Source organism: Medicago sativa, chromosome 1, assembly GCF_051527215.1.
Source record: "Medicago sativa cultivar Bolivia chromosome 1, Bolivia_mono, whole genome shotgun sequence".
NCBI lineage: Eukaryota > Viridiplantae > Streptophyta > Magnoliopsida > Fabales > Fabaceae > Medicago > Medicago sativa.
The window spans coordinates 52,517,579-52,535,829 of record NC_140749.1 but is presented as its reverse complement, the minus strand read 5'-3'; the positions used below and the strand labels follow the sequence as shown (position 1 = coordinate 52,535,829).

The 18,251-nt window shown below is 32.7% G+C and overlaps 2 pseudogenes; one reads left to right on the top strand and one right to left on the bottom strand.

Moving 5' to 3' along the window:
• Window positions 1–14,328, top strand: part of LOC146955268 (WAT1-related protein At4g08290-like) — a 48,895-nt pseudogene extending 34,567 nt beyond the window's left edge.
• LOC146955269 (WAT1-related protein At4g08290-like) lies at window positions 10,283–12,424 on the bottom strand (annotated as a pseudogene).
• Window positions 14,329–18,251: the final 3,923 nt, after the last annotated feature.

Below are 18,251 nucleotides of genomic sequence, written 5' to 3'. Positions count from 1 at the left end.
GAATAATGCCGATGATGCCAATGTCAACAATGGTTTTTATAACATATGGTCTAATCATCCACTCCCTCCCTCACTTTTTACGAGACTACTTTACAAAAATAAAAAAAAATTCCCTAAATATAAGATTATCTACAAATTAATTTTTAGATTAATTTATTGCTCTTTTTTTTAATTTAATTTATTGCTCTTTTTTTTAATATTTATTTTAATATTTAATTTATTGCTCTTTTTTTTAATTATTGCTCTTTTTTTTTAAATTTTTTTTTGGTGGTGTCCAGGGTTCGAACCCCAGACCATACATATATTATGCATTGTCTTTACCAACTGAGCTAAGCTCACGGGGACGCTCTTTTTTTTAAATACACTCATCATTAATATTATCAATATACCTTAAAATATGAAAAGTTAACATTAAATATCTCTATATACAAAGCGTAATTTGGAAATAATAACATACATTTATGCTCTTTTTCCTTTCTCTCTTGTGAGCCATCACAAAAACCCTAGTTTCTTCTCCTTCATCCACCAAAGAGGAGTGATTTAGGGTCAATTTTTGACCCAAAATCACCCCTCTAACTCGTTTTTCTATTTCCCTTTTATTGAAATAAGTGATTTTCACATCTATTTCGTTTTATTTTGTGATTTCGTCGTCTTCGTGCGACGTTGGTTGTTCGTCGTCTTTGTGCGACATTGTTTGTTTTTCTTATTTCTCTCATGTATTTGATCGCTTCAGATTGTCAGATCAGCTTCGATCCAGTGCAGATCCAATCAATGACTTTGGAGTCATCCACGTTGCAGATCCGGAAACATGGTTATTCCGGAGATTTAAATATAGTCATATTAGGCATTTTTACTTTGCCGTTTTATGCTATTAACATGGATGTTGTGAGTCTGTTCACAGATTCATCCTTTTTGTTTTTAGCGAATTTGCATTATATCGATGTACTATTTCAATTTGAATGAATGAATATGTTTTATTTTGTCAAAAAAAAAAACATACATTTATGACAAATACTACAAACATTTTTCTTATAAAAAGGGACGAAGGCAGCAATGCATTCAGGTTTTAGTAATTTTTATGTAATGTTTTAATTTATAATTTGATTAGAACTATATGAAATTATAGCACTCGCTGGACAAATGTCCAACCTGATGTCATGTACCAGGGACGGAGTCAGAAAAATTTATCGAGGGGGCAAAAATATAAGACACGATAAATAAAATAAACAATAACAAGCATCCACTATTGATAATTGTATAAATTTAGTTTAATGACAAAAAAAAAACATATCTTGCCAAAAAAATACCAAAATGTAGACATCTACTATTGGAACTTTAGAGTGTAATTGTTCTTGAATGTATGATCTAGGGTATCTTTATCACCCCTAATTTCTCAAAGACCCAAACGTTGATGGCTGGCTTCTACTTGGGAATAGGAATATAACTTAATTAATTTAATATGCTATATTTGTTTATTATAAAAAAATATGAGTGGCCGGTCAAAAAAGGAGAATATGAGTGGACCTTTACTTAAAATAAAATAAAATTTAGTATAAGTGAACCAAGTGAATATGAAATCATGGGTGGTGAATGTTAATATGCACATGGGTACTATAGGGGTCCTATGTATTTCATGGGTGGCAGATGCCCCTTTTCATTTGTACTAAGCTCTGATAAGTGTCATAAAATTGTTAAATTCATGTTATATTTTAAGCACTTTTTGTTGCTTTCTTTGCAAGTAATTGAAGGAAAAGCCGAGAAATAAGCGTTAAATGCCTTATTACGCTTTACTTATCATCACTCTATCCTTTTGTGCAGGAATTAGCCTCAAGACACTGATCAAAGACCAATTCATCATGAAAAAGTGCAAAATGGCAGAAGTTGTCCAGCAAGCTTGAAGAAATGGCGCTAATAGCGTGTTCTACGCTATTAGCGTGTTCAAAAAAGTGTCAAAGTCCAGAGAGATACACTATTGGCGTATCTGGAGCTTAAAGAAATTTCGCTATTAGCGATTTTGGCGCTATTAGCGTGAGTAAGGACGGTTTGCTCAAAGCAAGTGGTCCACTTGCTATTCCTTGAAGATATTTTTAGATATTTTGGGCTTGCTTTATTATATATATTAGTAGTTCATTAGGGGAACTTATTAGATAGTTACTTAGTTAGTTTTCTATTAGTTTTCTCTAAGCTTTCATAGATAATATCATAGAGAGAAATAGGGCAAGAGCATATAGAGTGAGAGTGATTTTGGAAGTTGGATCTTATTCCTTTGATCTTATTCCTTTGTTGAGACATCACTAGGAGAATGAATCCTTCCTTTTCAAGCCATCCTTGCAAGGCTTCCATGATGATGTGTAGCTAAATACTCTTTGTTGGGATGAGAGGTACTTGATCTTGCTAAACATGTAATCCTTTTGATTTTGCAAAATATGGTTCTAGCAATTTATATTCAATATTGTTGTTATTCTTGTGTTAATGCTTTCAATGAGATTCAAGATGCTTTGGACACAAACTCTTGAATCTAGAGCTAGAGTAGCAATATATCTTAGGTTAACTTACTTGACATCTTTGTTAATCTTGTGATAATCACCATAATCAAGAGTTAAATGCTTTCGGATATTTAATCAGGCTGGACACGGTCGATTAGGTTATTCGATCGACTTTGTTATCGTTTAAGGGATTTGGACACGAATGTTTAAACGATACCTTAGAGTTAATTATATCACTTTGGACACGAAGGATAGTTTAGAATTGATTGTGATAATATTGGTTATATAGCTAGAATTCGTATGGATCATTAGGTTATGTGTGACGCTTGGTTAAGGAACTCTACTTTCAATCCTTATTAATCTCATCTTTTTACTTTTGCAAATAGTTTATCTAGTTGTAAATGAAACAATCAAACCACCCTTTTAACTTAGAATGATAATTGAAGTTGAACTATCCGTGATGTCGCACTAATCCCTGTGGAGACGATACAAATACTTATCTTGTTTTTGATGCAAAACTACTTCATCAAGCTCCATCCATGTCCTTGACAACAGGTTCAACAATACTGATGTCCTAGACAACAGATACGACACTATAGCAAAATAAACAATAAACAACAATTAAAGTAAAGTATCATGTCGCGTCATTTTTCGGACTTTCAAAGGCCATTTGATTTGGCGTTCGACCCGCTTTTGCTTTCACGACTGAACATTTAATTCTTTTCAAAAGAAAGTGGAAAAAGGTTCAAATACCACATTTTTTAGGGATTAAGGGTTCAGGGGTTGGTTATATTTAGGGAAGGTGTTAAGCACCCTAAATATTCGTAGTACTCTACGAGAACCTCTTGATTTTATTTAACTTTTGTGCTATAAACTTGCTTGCTTTAAAAAATGGAATTTGAAATGATGAAAGAAAATAGAGACATAATTTATCTACATTTTTATTGATTTGGAAGGACGCGTGTCCTTTGCCTACGTACCCGTGAGGGATCAAAACCTCGTAGTTCGGGGTAGAAATTGTCGTTTGATTTGTTTTCGTGTTTTTTATCTTTTTGAAAAAGGTTTTAAAATGAAAAGCCAAGTGGCAAATTGGGATTTGTTTGTATTTTTGATATTGAAGCAAAATAGATTTAAAGTAGAATTAAAATTGATTGATGATTTGATTAAGAAAGAAAATAAAAAAAGACGATCACTTGATTGAAAAAATCAAGGTTTGCTTATAAAAATATTTTTGTGATTTTGATTATTTGCATGTTTTTTGTTATTTTTGAATAATGAATGAAAATGAAACTAACGGAGCAATGAAAATAAAAGCGCGTGGTCTTTTGTAGTGACATTGGATCACCACAAAGTCCGTAATGATAATATATAAAGCGATAAATAAAACACACACACACACACGCGCGCACTTTTTCTCATTTACGTGTACATTGGACCTAAGTACATTCTAATAGCTATACAATAAAAATAAATGATGAAAATTAAGAATGCATGATGATATAATAAACATAAAGTAAAAGAATAAATGCTAAAGGAAAATAAAATGCAAGGGGAATTTAAAATGCATGAAAAGAAATAAAGTTAGATGCAGGGAAGGGGGTGCAGCAGTATAATGGGGATATAAAACAGCAAAACAGTAGTGAAGAAAATTAGCAAAGGGAGCAGCATGCTAGGTCTAAGGCTAAAACGAAAATGGGCTTGGAGTGGGTTAAAAGTTGGGTCGGTTATGGAACAGATCCATGGGTTAATGGGTCAGCTTAAAGGTTGGTATAAATGGGGATTAACACTCATTTTTTTTCATTTTCACAACTTTCTCTCTCCTTCTCTTTTCTTTCCCTCACGTCTTCTCTCTTCTCCCTTCACAAACTTCTTCTTCTTCTTTTTTTAGTCACCGGAGATGGCCTCCAACGCGGTGGCCAACCACCATAGGTGGTGGCGCCGCCGCTAGAGCCACCTCTTTTATTATTATTTTTTTTGTCCTTTCTACTTCTTTTCTTCTCCTCTACACTCTCCTCCCCTTAAAATTTCCAAATACTAACCATAAGCCTCTAGATCTAAAAAAGGCAAAGAAAACTAACTTTGGTGTGTGGTTATGGATCCGTTTGGATCTGTCACTTCGTGATTGTTTGGGATTTCTTTGAACTCGGGTGTATGGGGTTGTGCTGGTCGTGGGTTTGGTTTGTGTGTGTGTGGATGGATTTGCGATGGGTTTGGTTGCTGGATTCATTGATTTTGGCCGATTGGGTTTTGTGTTGAGATTGGTGTTGATGATGAAAGTTACGATTCGATGAGCTTCTTTGTTGTGTTACTATGTTGCTATGATACATTGATTATGCAGGTTTAGCAATTTGTGTAAAAAAAAAAAATGCCTTGCCGGTTGTTGTGTTTTTCTGTGTGTTTTATTTGCTGTCTGCAGGTGTTATATTTATAGAACTGAGTTATGAGCAAAATAATGTTGCTTGGAGAGGAACATGACAGGCTGTTTGGCTTGGAGAGGAAACATGACAGGCTGTTTGAGCTGTGAATGAGCTGTGATATGGTGGCATTTGTAACTTCAGCAGAACACTCTTGAGAATGTTCTTCTTGTGTTAAATTGGCTTTATTTTGGACGTTAAAAAAATAAAAATATAGAAGGACTAAAATAAGAGACAAAAATGATATAAATATAAAGATAAAAAAATGACTTTAAAGTTAATAAAAGATGGAAACCAAAATTTAAATAAAAAATGAAAAATTGAGAGAAGAGGGCCCGACTCGGAATCAAATATGAGGTATTTTAAAATACCTCTCTGCCGAATTTTTCGTTGAAAAGTCAAAGATTGATAAGGGCCAAAGGACACGTGTCAGTGTATGAATGTAGGATTTTTTTGGTCAAAAATTGGGGTATGACAGATGCCCCTATTTAAGTTACTTCATCTCGGGATTTAAAAAGATAAAATTTTTAAATCAACGGATCGAAGAGACTTAAATACCAAATACACCAATTTTGACCGGTTGAAATGCTGAGAATGCAATGCTTATGAATATAAATGCATGCAACGAGCGGCAAGTGTATGCCGACTGAGGGACAAACTAATAATTATCACTGGGGAGAAAAGACTTTCTATCATCATTGTTTTATCTTGGTTTTCGGGTGTCAAACATTGATTACGTTTGAACCTTTTCAACCGGTGATATCTTATTTTTTCTTGGGAAGGGAAAAAGTAAGCAAAACCCTTGAGAATCGAGGTCCGGGAGTTGTTTTCGCTACGGGAAGGTGTTAGGCCCCCATAACGACTATAGTATCCTATAGGAACCGTCTTTACTTTCTACGCGCGCGCTTTATTTTTAAATGCTATTTTGAAAGATGATATTAAGCCTAAGAGTATTCTAAGTGAAGAATTGGAGGGAGAAGAATGTGTTTGGATTTTTATTTTAGTTGAATTGAAGGAATTTTGTCCTTGCCTACGTACCCGTTTAAGGGATCAAATCCACCGTAGTTCTCTTCCAAAAATGTTTTTGTTTTTGTTGGTTGATTTTAAGTTTGAAAATGGAATTTTGAAGAATAAGAGAAAGAGGCCTCAAGGGCATAAGATTGTGAAATTGTGAGGTTTGATTAGTTATTTTGGAAAAAGGGTCAAGTATGATTAATTTTCGTTGAAATTTGATTAAGAAAATGAAAGGAAAAATACAATGGGATTTTGATCCCAAGGTTTATTGTGAAAAAGATTTGAGTGATATTGTTCATATTTTTTAGAAAAGAGGTTTTTCTAAGTGTAAAGCCTAAGCATCCATCTAAACATACAATCCTAAACATACATCTAAGCATGCATATCCTAGCCATATATCTAAAGTGAGGTGTGTGCATGTGTCGGTGCTTGTGTCGGTGTACATCATTAGAGTCCATTGTCCTTTACATCATGCCCTAGTTACATGCTATGGTCTTGCAAGAATTTAAATTGCATGAAAGTAAAGTACAAGAATTCCTAAATGTTACATTCTAAGTCTTGGTAAAAATTTAAATGTACAAGAAATAAAGTGAAGGAGGAGATGAAGTATGGAATGCTCATGATGTATGAAATATGAAGTAGAATGGTTAGTGAATTTAAGGCACAAAATGATAGAAAGATAGACAAGGATATACTAAACAAAGAATAGTAAAAATGACAAGAATAAAAGTGTCAAAATGTAGTTAAAATTCACCATAACCTCTCAATAAGTACATGACCTATAATTTCCTTATTATGGTAGTATTCAAAGAGTTTTATTGTAGCCATAACATGGGAATTATAGGAATATACTCAAGTCAAAAGGTATGATACATTTTTTAGACACATTTGACACTTTGTTTTCACAAGACTTGCAAAACAAGAGACTAACAAATCAATCATACAACAGTGGAGTGAACATAACAAAACAGTGGCAAACACATCTTAAAATCACACATTAAGTACCCATATCATGCATCAATGTATCATGATCAAAATCATAGCAAAGTTCCTCAAAAAATTAACAAGAAAAGTAAACAAGTAACAAGAATTAATACACATATTTTCCATCAAATTTTATTATGCAAAAATATTATAAAAACACCAAGAAAATTATCAAGAACTCATAGAAATTTATTTGGAATTTTTGCACAAAATTTTGACATGCAGGAGGTGTGAAAAGCAAGGTCCAGTGGTGTACATAGCAGGAAATCCAAAACAAACGAAGGAACTAAGCCCAACCAAACCTGCATGGATCATGGATTCTCAGGGAATTCAGGGGCCGTTGGATTGATCCATATGGATCAACCCTAGATCCAACGGCCAGGAAACAAAGAGAGGCGAACCAAATGAACCAGACCGGTCCAAGGGCTTATATAAATGCCTAGTGACCGGTCTAATTCATTTCTCACTTCTCATTCTCTCTCTTCACTCGTTCTTCTCTCTTCTCTCTCTAAAACCCTAACCTAGCCGGAAACTGGGGAGGACGGCGGAGGAAGATGAAGATTCATCGGAATCTTCATCTTCTCCGACGATCTGATGCTACTTTTTCAAACTTTTTACACAGAAACGTTCGTCTTCCTCCCCTGTTTACGGATCTACGGTTATTTTTGTGAAATTGTGATGAAAACGAAGTAGATCGGACTTTGAACTTACGGTTTCTAGGTTTTTCAAACTTTTTCTAATCTTCTTGAAACTAAACCCTAATCTAACCTATTTTCTTCGCTGATGATGATTATAAACTTGGATTCATGAAATAAACGGTGAATCTTGAAGAATTTACATTTTAGGGTTTCGGTTTCAATTCTTTCTTGAATCTTTTCAAAGTTTTTGCTTCGATTCACCGTTTATTTATGCTTACAAGCCTTCGATGATGATTTAAAACTGAAAACGAGAAGGTTTTGTGGTTTTACCTGGACTTGATTGGAGATTCGAACGAAATCCTCAAGAGAGCTTCTGATTCTTCTGGTAAGCGCTTCGTTTTTGTTCGTCTTCTTCTTCTCTGGTTCACTTCGAATGATTTCGCTCTTCTTCTCTCTCTCACCACTGTGATCGCTCGAATTCTTTGAATTGGAGCTTGAATTGCAGTGGCTAGGGTTCAATGATGAAGATTCCTCAGTGAATCTCTGAGAACTGCCTTGAATTCATTGCAATTGATTGAAATTTTTGTTACTGGAAAGTTAGGGTTTGTGTGTGTTCTTCGTGTTCTTGAAGAATTCTGAGATTTTTGATCTAACTGCCAAGAGAGAGAAATTTGTTTGTTGTTTCTGTGATTCTGATGATGTGTTCAATTCTGAATGGGACTTGTGATGATTGGATCTTTTTATAACTGACATGTGTATTGCCTTGACCAATGGACTTGTGACACCTGGACTGGACTTGAGATATTCGGCCTTGCTGGGTTTCTTGTTTTAGGGACCTCTTTGCAATTTTCCAGAACTTAAGGGACTAACCTGCAAAAAAAACACTAAGGACCATTCTGCAAAATTGTTATGACTCTGGGACTGAAATGTAATTGACCAAAAAGGATTAAAACAAGAAGTTTGACCTAAAGGAAAGGAAAAAAATTCGAATCAAAAAAGGACCTAAAAGAAAATAAAATGACACAAAGGGACTAAATATGCAATTTTTGGAAACTTTAGGACTAAAATGAAAAAATTAATAAAATTGAATTAAAAAATGTAATTTGAAATAAACGTAAAGTGAAACCAATAAAAAACACAAAATGGACTAAAACGAACCAACTACTTAAATGAGGTACTTTAAAGTAACCTCTCTCTGTCGAAATTTCGTGTGAAATGACCAAAATGCCCCCTAGGGACTAAAACGACTAAAAATGACTCAGATGCAATTTAAAAATGGTTTTTAACAGAGGAATTGAAGCAAGAGCTTATACAAGCAAATTAAAAGACTTAGAGACAATTTTAAGAGATTAAACAGAGCTTTAACACATGAAAAGACTAAAATGCCCCTAGGGGCTAAACTGACTCAAAATGACTTCAAATGCAATTTTTAAAATGGGTTTTGACATGGAATTGAAATAAAAACTTATTCAAACAATTGAAAAGACTCAAGCAATTTTTAAAGGACTAAAATGAGCTTGGACACAGGAAATGACTAAAATACCCTTTTATATGAATTTTGCAAGTAATATTGAAATAAAATGCAGAGGAAGATGTAATTGATCAGAGACGGTTCAAATGACTTGAAATGCAAGGAAAGAAGAATTGAACAAGTATTTTTAGGTCCAAAATTAGGGTATAACAATCATTACTGCGGTGAAGATGAACATACTGTCAGTTACCCGCATGAGCAACGACCACATACAAAAAGAAAATATTGTCAGTTACCCGCAGGAGATTTGAACATCTCATACTATTGAACAAGAAGATTAACTTTGGCTTCTCTAACCTTCTTGTTACCTTCATAGTTTGAGAGCAAAGATTTGAAGATAGCTTTAGGAGTTTATTTGTCACCTAACTTCAAGTATTCACTGTGAGATAAAGCAGCAACAATAACTCCTCTAACTTTGTGAGGCTTCTTGTAGAGTTTTTTATGAATAACAGTGTGTTTCTTTCTATCAATAGCTACACCTTCTTCATCTATTGGAATGTCAATACCATCTTCAATGATGTCCAAAAGTTCATCATCAATATTAAGACTAAATATTTTTTTCCAGTACTACAAATATACATTTTAGTGACATATTTATGGGACGAAATACCTAAAAAATAGTCACTCAGCATAATATAATTTAGCACTAGAATTTAGAGAGGGATATGTCCATCACTAACTTATGCTACGATTTCCTCATAATTTCTAGTGCATCCTTATAGTAAATTGGTCTCAAACATATCCTTTAAATTCTGATTACAGTTACATCCATGTGATATTTTCTCTATCAACTCTAGTATTATTTTTTCTTAGAATTGAAATGCTTTTGGCTGAACATGTAATTATTTCTTGCCAGTATGCCACACAAGTTATTGTGTTATATTTCATATTCTTTATTGAAGTGATGTTTCAATTCAGTTGTTTGCAAAAATATATGTTTCTAGTTTTCATAATTAATAGTTTAATACATCACATATAGAAGAGTCTTGTTACAAATGCTTCTCTTTCTATCAACTTTGGTATATAATATGCAAAAATATATGTCTATACTTATATTTAAATATTTTCATGCAACATGATTAATCAATTTATTTCCTCTTTTTTTTTTTTCCAGACCTTCCATCTTAGTTAATAATTTTTTCTTTTACTTGTTCAATTTTTTCAGACAATTTAACGTATTGAGCACAAGTTAAAAGTTACGTACACAATGAGACATTCTTGAACATAACCGTTAAGATTCTCTTTTATTTATTTTTGTTATAGTCAACAATGCAATACGATAGGAAGATATGCATTTCATATTTTGTTAGACTAATCTCATGTCGCACTATATATAGTCATAGATATATCCCAATAAGGTGACCACTTAAATTGATAATCCACACTGATTCTCTGTGCTGGTTTATCTTCAATTATTACCAATTGAGGTTTATTATCATCATTGACATCAATTTTGGGGACACTAATTGGTAGTTGTTGTCCTTGTTGGAAGATTTTTTGTGGGGACTCATCTGACATCATTGCTTTTGTTCTTTTGATTTGGCCCATACAACGACGTATAGTTCTGTAACCACCACCACTCCTCCCACATTGTTGATGTACATAAAACAAATCAAAGTGGAAAATATGAGTTTGACATTCTTAACCAAAAATATTTGATTTTAATGAGTGAAGCTTTAGAAAAGAAACAAGTTGAGAGAATGAGAATCGTTCATAATTATCAGTTTAGTCTTTAAAATTGTAGTCGTTGTATAATGCGATCTCTTAAATTAAAAAAACTTCAAAATAATTCTAGAAATTGAAAAGCATTGATCACATTAATCTTTTCGGGAATAAATATTTAAAGTAGAAATTTACCGATCCAAAAAGACTAATGTTGATGCAATCAAAGATTTTTTAAGTTTTATATATTATGTTGAAAGTTCGGTTAATGTCATGTATCGTAACGTTTAACGTGTTTGATTTTAGAGACTAAATTGATTATTTAGTTTGCAATAAATTTAGAAGAGTGTTAGGAATACACTCTGGGTTGCTATAATATACCTTTCAAGGTGAAGTTTCCTCGAGAGGAAAATACAAGCCAAACTTAGGACTATAATCATACGCAAAAGAGTAAAAGAAGTCACAAAAATAGGTCCCGTAGTTTTAATTACATAGACTTGCACATAATATTGAAATGCTGAAGTTACTATTCTCTAGGTAAAACTTTCGAAGAAAAAATGTCACAAACAAAATTAGAATACTTGTTTAACGTTGTAACTTGGACCTAACTTCTTAAAAAAAATTGAGTTGGGTCTTTGAGTTTAGATGGGCTCATTGGCCCATTACTATAACAATTGTTCAAAAACATCTCAAATTCGTTGTCAAACGATAGCTAACTACCTTTTCGGTCTTTGATAGGCGCCTAATGAGCAATGTCCTTATTGAAAATTGTTACTTACCGCATATACTGAGGCAAAGAGTCTAGTGTCTAGGCCCAAAGACCAAGCTTCAGGGTGTTTACGCTCCATGAAAACAGTTAAAACACTACTTTGAAGTGCACCAATAAAGCAAACTCATGTGGCAAGTGACATCTTTGTTGGATACTTTCTCAATGTTATGATCTGCAATTTATAAGAAATTGTTTAGTCGGGGTTGAAACTTTATTTGAAAATTATTTGAAACTTTAATGACTATAGACATAATTTGTTAAAAGAGAAGTTAGTGGTTTTCCTCGTCTTCTGACCCGATACATGATTTTATTGGTGTCAACTTAACAACAACAAGAAAAAACAAATGTGTATGCCTCAAAAGTAAACACATTATTATCATTATTTTGTCAAATCGACATCAATTATATCACTATCTTAGTAGTATTGATTGTCTGTCTAGAGTGCCATTAATTTAAAAAACTGAAATATTTTAATTTATTTTCTGAATATTCCTAATATCTAAAATTAAAATATGAGGTGCAACTACTCAAATTGGATCATCTACGACCCGTTTTATGGTATTGTCAACCGTAGAATATTAGATTTAAAGAATGACTTTTATTTATCTTTATTAAGCTAACATTCTAAAACCTGATCCACTATAAAGTCGACAATAAAGGATTCGGGTTCACATATGTATATGTGAACTTACTTGTAAAATGTAGAAAGCATTGATGCCAACACAACCAATGAGGATAAACAATGCACCAAGGAGCTAGTGTGCATTAGTGGGATCATTCACACTTTAAGGCTGGTGCATCTGAGTAGTTGCTGATGACCCAACAATTTGAACATCAGGACCTTTGTATAGTGCCACCAGTAATGCATCCCCAAGACCCACCAAGGAGATAGGATGCAAGCCAAAGTGATTGGCACACTGGTGCATCTTGGTGGTGCTTACTAATCGCACTATACAAAGGTCCTGTTGTTCAAATTGTTGGGTCATCAGTAGCTACTCAAATGCACCAACCTAAAAATGTGAATGATCCCACTGGTGCACACTGGCTCCTTGGTGCATTGTTTATTCTCATTGGTTGTGTTGGCATCTCTGCTTTCTACATTTTACAAGTATGTTCACATATACATATTTGAGCCCGAATCCTCTATTGTCGACTTTATAGTGGAGTCGGTTTTAGACCGTTAGATTAATAAAGATAAATTAAATTCATTCTCTAAATCTAAGATTTTAGGGTTTGACAATACAATAAAACCGGTCGTAGATGATCCAATTTGAGTAGTTGCACCTCATATTTTAATTTTAGATATTAGGCATATTCAGAAAATAAATTAAAATATTTCAGTTTTTTAAATAAATGGCACTTTAGATAGAAAATCAATACTACTAAGATAGTGATATAATTGATGTTGGATAAATAATGTGTTGACTTTTGAGGCATACACATTTTTTTCCTTGTTTTTGTTAAATTGACACGAATAAAATCATGTCTCGGGTCAAAAGATGAGGAGAACCACTAACTTCTACTTTTAACAAATGATATCTATAGTCACTAAAGTTTCAAACGATTTTCAAATACAGTTTCAACCCCGACTAAGCAATTTCTTACAAATTGCAGATCATAACATTGAGAAAGTATCCAACAAAGATGTCACTAGCCACATGGGTTTGCTTTATTGGTGCACTTCAAAGCAGTGTTTTAACTGTTTTCATGGAGACCAAACACCCTGAAGATTGGTCGTTGGGATTGGACTCTAGACTCTTTGCTTCAATATATGCGGTTAGTAACAATTTTCAATAAGGACATTGCTCATTAGGCGCCTAGTAAGGGCCGAAAGGTAGTTAGCTATCGTTTGACAATGAATTTGAGATGTTTTTGAACAATTGTTATAGTAATGGGCTAATGAGCCCATCTAAACTCAAAGACCCAACTCAATTTTTTTTTTTAAGAAGTTAGGTCCAAGTTACAACATTAAACAAGTATTCTAATTTTGTTTCTAATATTTTTTCTTCGAATGTTTTACCCAAGGAATAGTAACTTTAGCATTTCAATATTATGTGCAAGGGTATGTAATTAAAACTACGGGACCTATTTTTATGACTGCCTATACTCCTTTGCGTATGATTATAGTCCTAGATTTGGCATGTATTTTCCTCTCGGAGATACTCCACCTTGAAAGGTATATTATAGCAACCCAGAGTGTATTCCTAACACTCTTCTAAATTTATTGCAAACTAAATAATCAATTTAGTCTCTAAAATCAAACACGTTAAACTCTATGATACATGACATTAACCGAACTTTCAACATAATATATAAAACTGAAAAATCTTTGATTGCATCAACATTAGTCTTTTTGGATCGGTAAATTTCTACTTTAAATATTTTTTCTCGAAAAGATTAATGTGATCAATGCTTTTCAATTTCAAGAATTATTTTAAAGTTCCTTTAATTTAAGAGATCACATTATACAACAACTACAATTTTAAAGATTAAATTGATAATTATGCTTCTCATTCTCACAAATTGTTTCTTTTCTAAAGTTTCATTCATTAAAATCAAGCATTTTTGGTTAAGAATGTCAAACTCATATTTTCCTCATTGATTTGTTTTATGTACATCATCATTGTTAGAGGAGTGGTGGTGGTTACAGGACTATACATTGTTGTATGGGTCATATCAAAAGAACAAAAAGCAATGATGTCAGATGAGTCCACACAAAAAATCTCCCAACAAGGACTACAACTACCAATTACTGTCCCCAAAATTGATGTCAGTGATGCTAATATATATACCTCAATCGGTCATAATTGAAGATCAAACAAGCACATAGAAGCAAAGAGCATTATCAAATTAAGTGGTCACCTTATTAGGATATATCTATGACCATATATAGTGTGACATGACATTAGTCTAACAAAATATGAAATGCATATCATTCTATCGTGTTGCATTGTTGACTTTAACAACAATAAATAAAAGAGAGTCGTAACGGTTATGTTCAAGAATGTTTCATTGTGTAGGTAACTTTCAACTTATGCTCAATACCTTAAATTGTATGAACAAATTGAACAAGAAAAGGAAAAAATTAACTAAGATGGAAGGTCTGGAAACAAAAAAAGAAGGAAATAAATTGATTAATCAAGTTGCATGTAGAAATTTAAATATAAGTATAGACATATTTTTTTGCATATTATATACTTTGATGTTGACCACAAACCAAAGTTGATAGAAAGGGAGGCATTTGTAACATGACTCTTCTATATATGAGATGTATTAAACTATTAATTATGAAAACTAGAAACATATATTTTTGCAAACAACTGAATTGAAACATAACTTCAATAAAGAATATGAAATATAACACAATAACTTGTGTTGCATACTGGCAAGAAATAATTACATGTTCAGCCAAAAACATTTCAATTCTAAGAAAAAATAATAATAGAGTTGATAGAGAAAATATCACATGGACGTAACTGTAATCAGAATTTAAAGGATATGTTTGAGACCAATTTACTATAAGCATGCACTAGAAAATTATTAGGAAATCGTATCATAAGTTTGCGATGGGCATATCCCCCTCTAATCAAAATGTTGCAACCGAGTATAGAAACAAAAAACTCACGACGACCCTTTCTTTATGATCATCAAATGGCAAAGCCATCAAGGTATAATAAGAATTGTGTTAGTGGTTCATAGTGATTCACTAATATTCACATTTCTATCACCATACATTTTTTCTACGAAATGGTGATTAATTCACGATTTTGAATTTTATACAGTGGTATGAGTTTACTTTTTTCACTTCTTCTTATAGTGAAATTTGTAATCTTATTTCATTACCCGTCAAAAGGTTAAACAAATTCCCAATCAGATACCACAACAACTACCATTACATTAATTAACAAAAAAATGTAAAATTCATACACAAATTTTGGAGCTAAGGTCACACAAATCGCGCAATTGAGAGAGGGAGAGATAGAGAGAGAGAGAGAGAGAGAGAGAGAGGATACCTGTTATAGTGCAAGACTAGGAGAGAGACGGTGCAGAGGGCGGACTTGGCCGCTGAGACGAATTATAGTGCAAATGTATGTCCGTATGAAAAAAATAAAGTAACATGAATTGAGTTCTGATATTAGCTCAACAACACTCACCAGAAATTAAATCTAGCACTCTTTAGAAAAATACAAATTTATTTTAGATCTAAAATTAGCTCTACGCCATAAATTGAAAAAACAAAGGCAGTAAGATGTTCCAAATTTCTGAAACAAGTTTACGTTTAAACAAAAAAAAAAAACATTTAATTTGTAAGATATGAAATTTTATACAAATTTCTCAGCAACCAGACAACAAGAAAAGGGCATAAAACACACAAATTAGCATGATAAACAAATAGCATGAAATATCAAAATCCAACCCCCTATAACCAAAACAAAAAAAAAATATCCAACCCCTAAATTCATAAATTCAATAATCAAGAGAAAACAAATTAAAGGAGAAAGGAGAAAGCTTACCAAAACCAAAGGGAGAAATCGACAAAGGAGAGAGCAAGAAAGCTTTTAATCAACCCCTAATATCAAAATCCAACCCATAAAATCATAAATAAGAGTAATAATCATGGTTATTAAAATAATTATTAAAAAAAATAGTTATTTACAAATACTAAAATCAAGTCTCACTTACCAAGTGCAGACTTTGCATCTTCAAATCGTGATGGACAAGATGCATCTATAACAAATACAACAATGTGCACTGATAAGAAAATGCGATAAAGAAATGGAATGAAAAGTGTGATATGCTCAGCTTTGTATTGTTGCCTCATACACACCATGCACGCTTGTGTAATATGGACTCCTATTGGTTTTATTTTAAATAATCATTTAGCCTGCCTAGATTTGTGTAATATGTAATGTAATGAGGAGTATCGAAAGAAGCGCTCACTATCCAAGGTGTTTACAAATTATTATTATTTCTTCTCACTTTCAGATACAAATGGGGAGAGTTAACAAAGAGGAGGAAGACTTGTTAATAATGCAGTAATGCAAAGGGGAAGACTTGCAACGGAGACTCAGAAATGTACATAATGATCCATGATAATGCATTATTAATGACAGGTTTCTTTGTATTGTTGCCTCATACAAACCGTGCACGTCTTGTGTTGGTGTTGCCTCAAATTGTTGCTAAGGCTGTTTAGGTGGGAGGGTGCATGCTTTTGTTGTGAACTATTGTTTCCTACAAGTTAGGTTTTTTTGCTGTGTTCTCTTCGGTTGCATGCATGTTCCTTTGCTCAGCTTTGTATTGTGTTGGTGTTATTTTAATAATATTTGTCATTCAAAAAAAAAAAAAAAACTAGAGTTTAGCTATGTATAATATGGACTCCTATTGATTTTATTTGAAATAATCTTTTAGGCTGCCTAGATTTGTGTAATATGTAATGTAATGAGGAGTATCGAAAGAAGCCATATGATTATATGAGAAACACACAAAAACCATAAATCCCTAAAGTCTAAATATTTCTATTAGAGGTGTAATTTCTTCCATACCTAATCTCTTTAACCTATTTTCTATTCATGCAATTGAGATGATAGTGAAGTAATGCCTAATCACGTGAGAGATGGGACCTATGTGAAGTATCAGATTCAAATGAAATATTTGTGGGATTCTACCATTTTAACAACACATGAAGTACTTAAAAAAAAAATACATAAAGTAGTGGGATTTACATGAAATTTTTTATCAATTTTCACTTTCAGTGGTAGGCCTTTAATTCATATATTATCATAACTTATTCTTATTATAATAAGGTTCTCTTTGAAAAATTGTGGATAATTTATCAAACACATAATAAAAATAAGCCATATTATTCAATTTGCAAGTTTCACCCATATATAAACTACTTTAACCCCACTTGCAAGTTTTTTGTGTGTCAATTAGCTACCCTCCGCGTGTGATAACACACGAATTACATTGTTTAAGTAACTTAATTTTCATTTGTTTTAGGGTCATTTGTTTTGCATGATTATTGGATTTCCAGTTCATTCAATTTCATAGTGCCGTGTTCAAATTGTTGTTCCAATTCAATTGATGTTGCCTGCCGTGTTGTATATATTTTCATTCCTGGTTGGTGCGAGTAACGAGAGTTTTCTAACCCAATTCCAATCATTCAATTTTCTACCGCCGTGGCTGTTTGGTTTATTAGAGTATTATTCATTTGCTATTTCTTAATATGAATTCATCAAAAATAGGTTTAGATTATTATTTTATTATGTAGTTTACTTTGAGTCCGGAATGTGTGGATCGTCACACCAATGATACTCTGATAAATTGTATGTTATATAATTGAAACGAGAAGTGTATTTTTAGTTCGAAAATTCTGTTTTTTTTTTTCAAATTAAAAGCTTCGCTACGTAAGTAGGAACACAATGATACTGTTTACACGTCGAAAGAGCAGCAACGATATTGGACTCTAGAAACTTCAGAAATTAATTTTTAAATAGAGCGAAAGAGCGACAACAATATTTTGCTCATGGACGGACCCAACATTGAATCATGTGTGGCTAAAGCCACACAACAATTTTCCATTTTTTTTAAAAAATAAATAAAACACACAACTATACTAGAACACTTCTCTCTCTCTCGCAAAACAAATAAGTACAATGCATTTACCATAATTTATAAGTTTTTGAAGTTGGTTTTGTTGTTGCCGATAGCGATTGCAATTGTTGAAGGTGTTTTTTCAGCTATGAAAGTTGT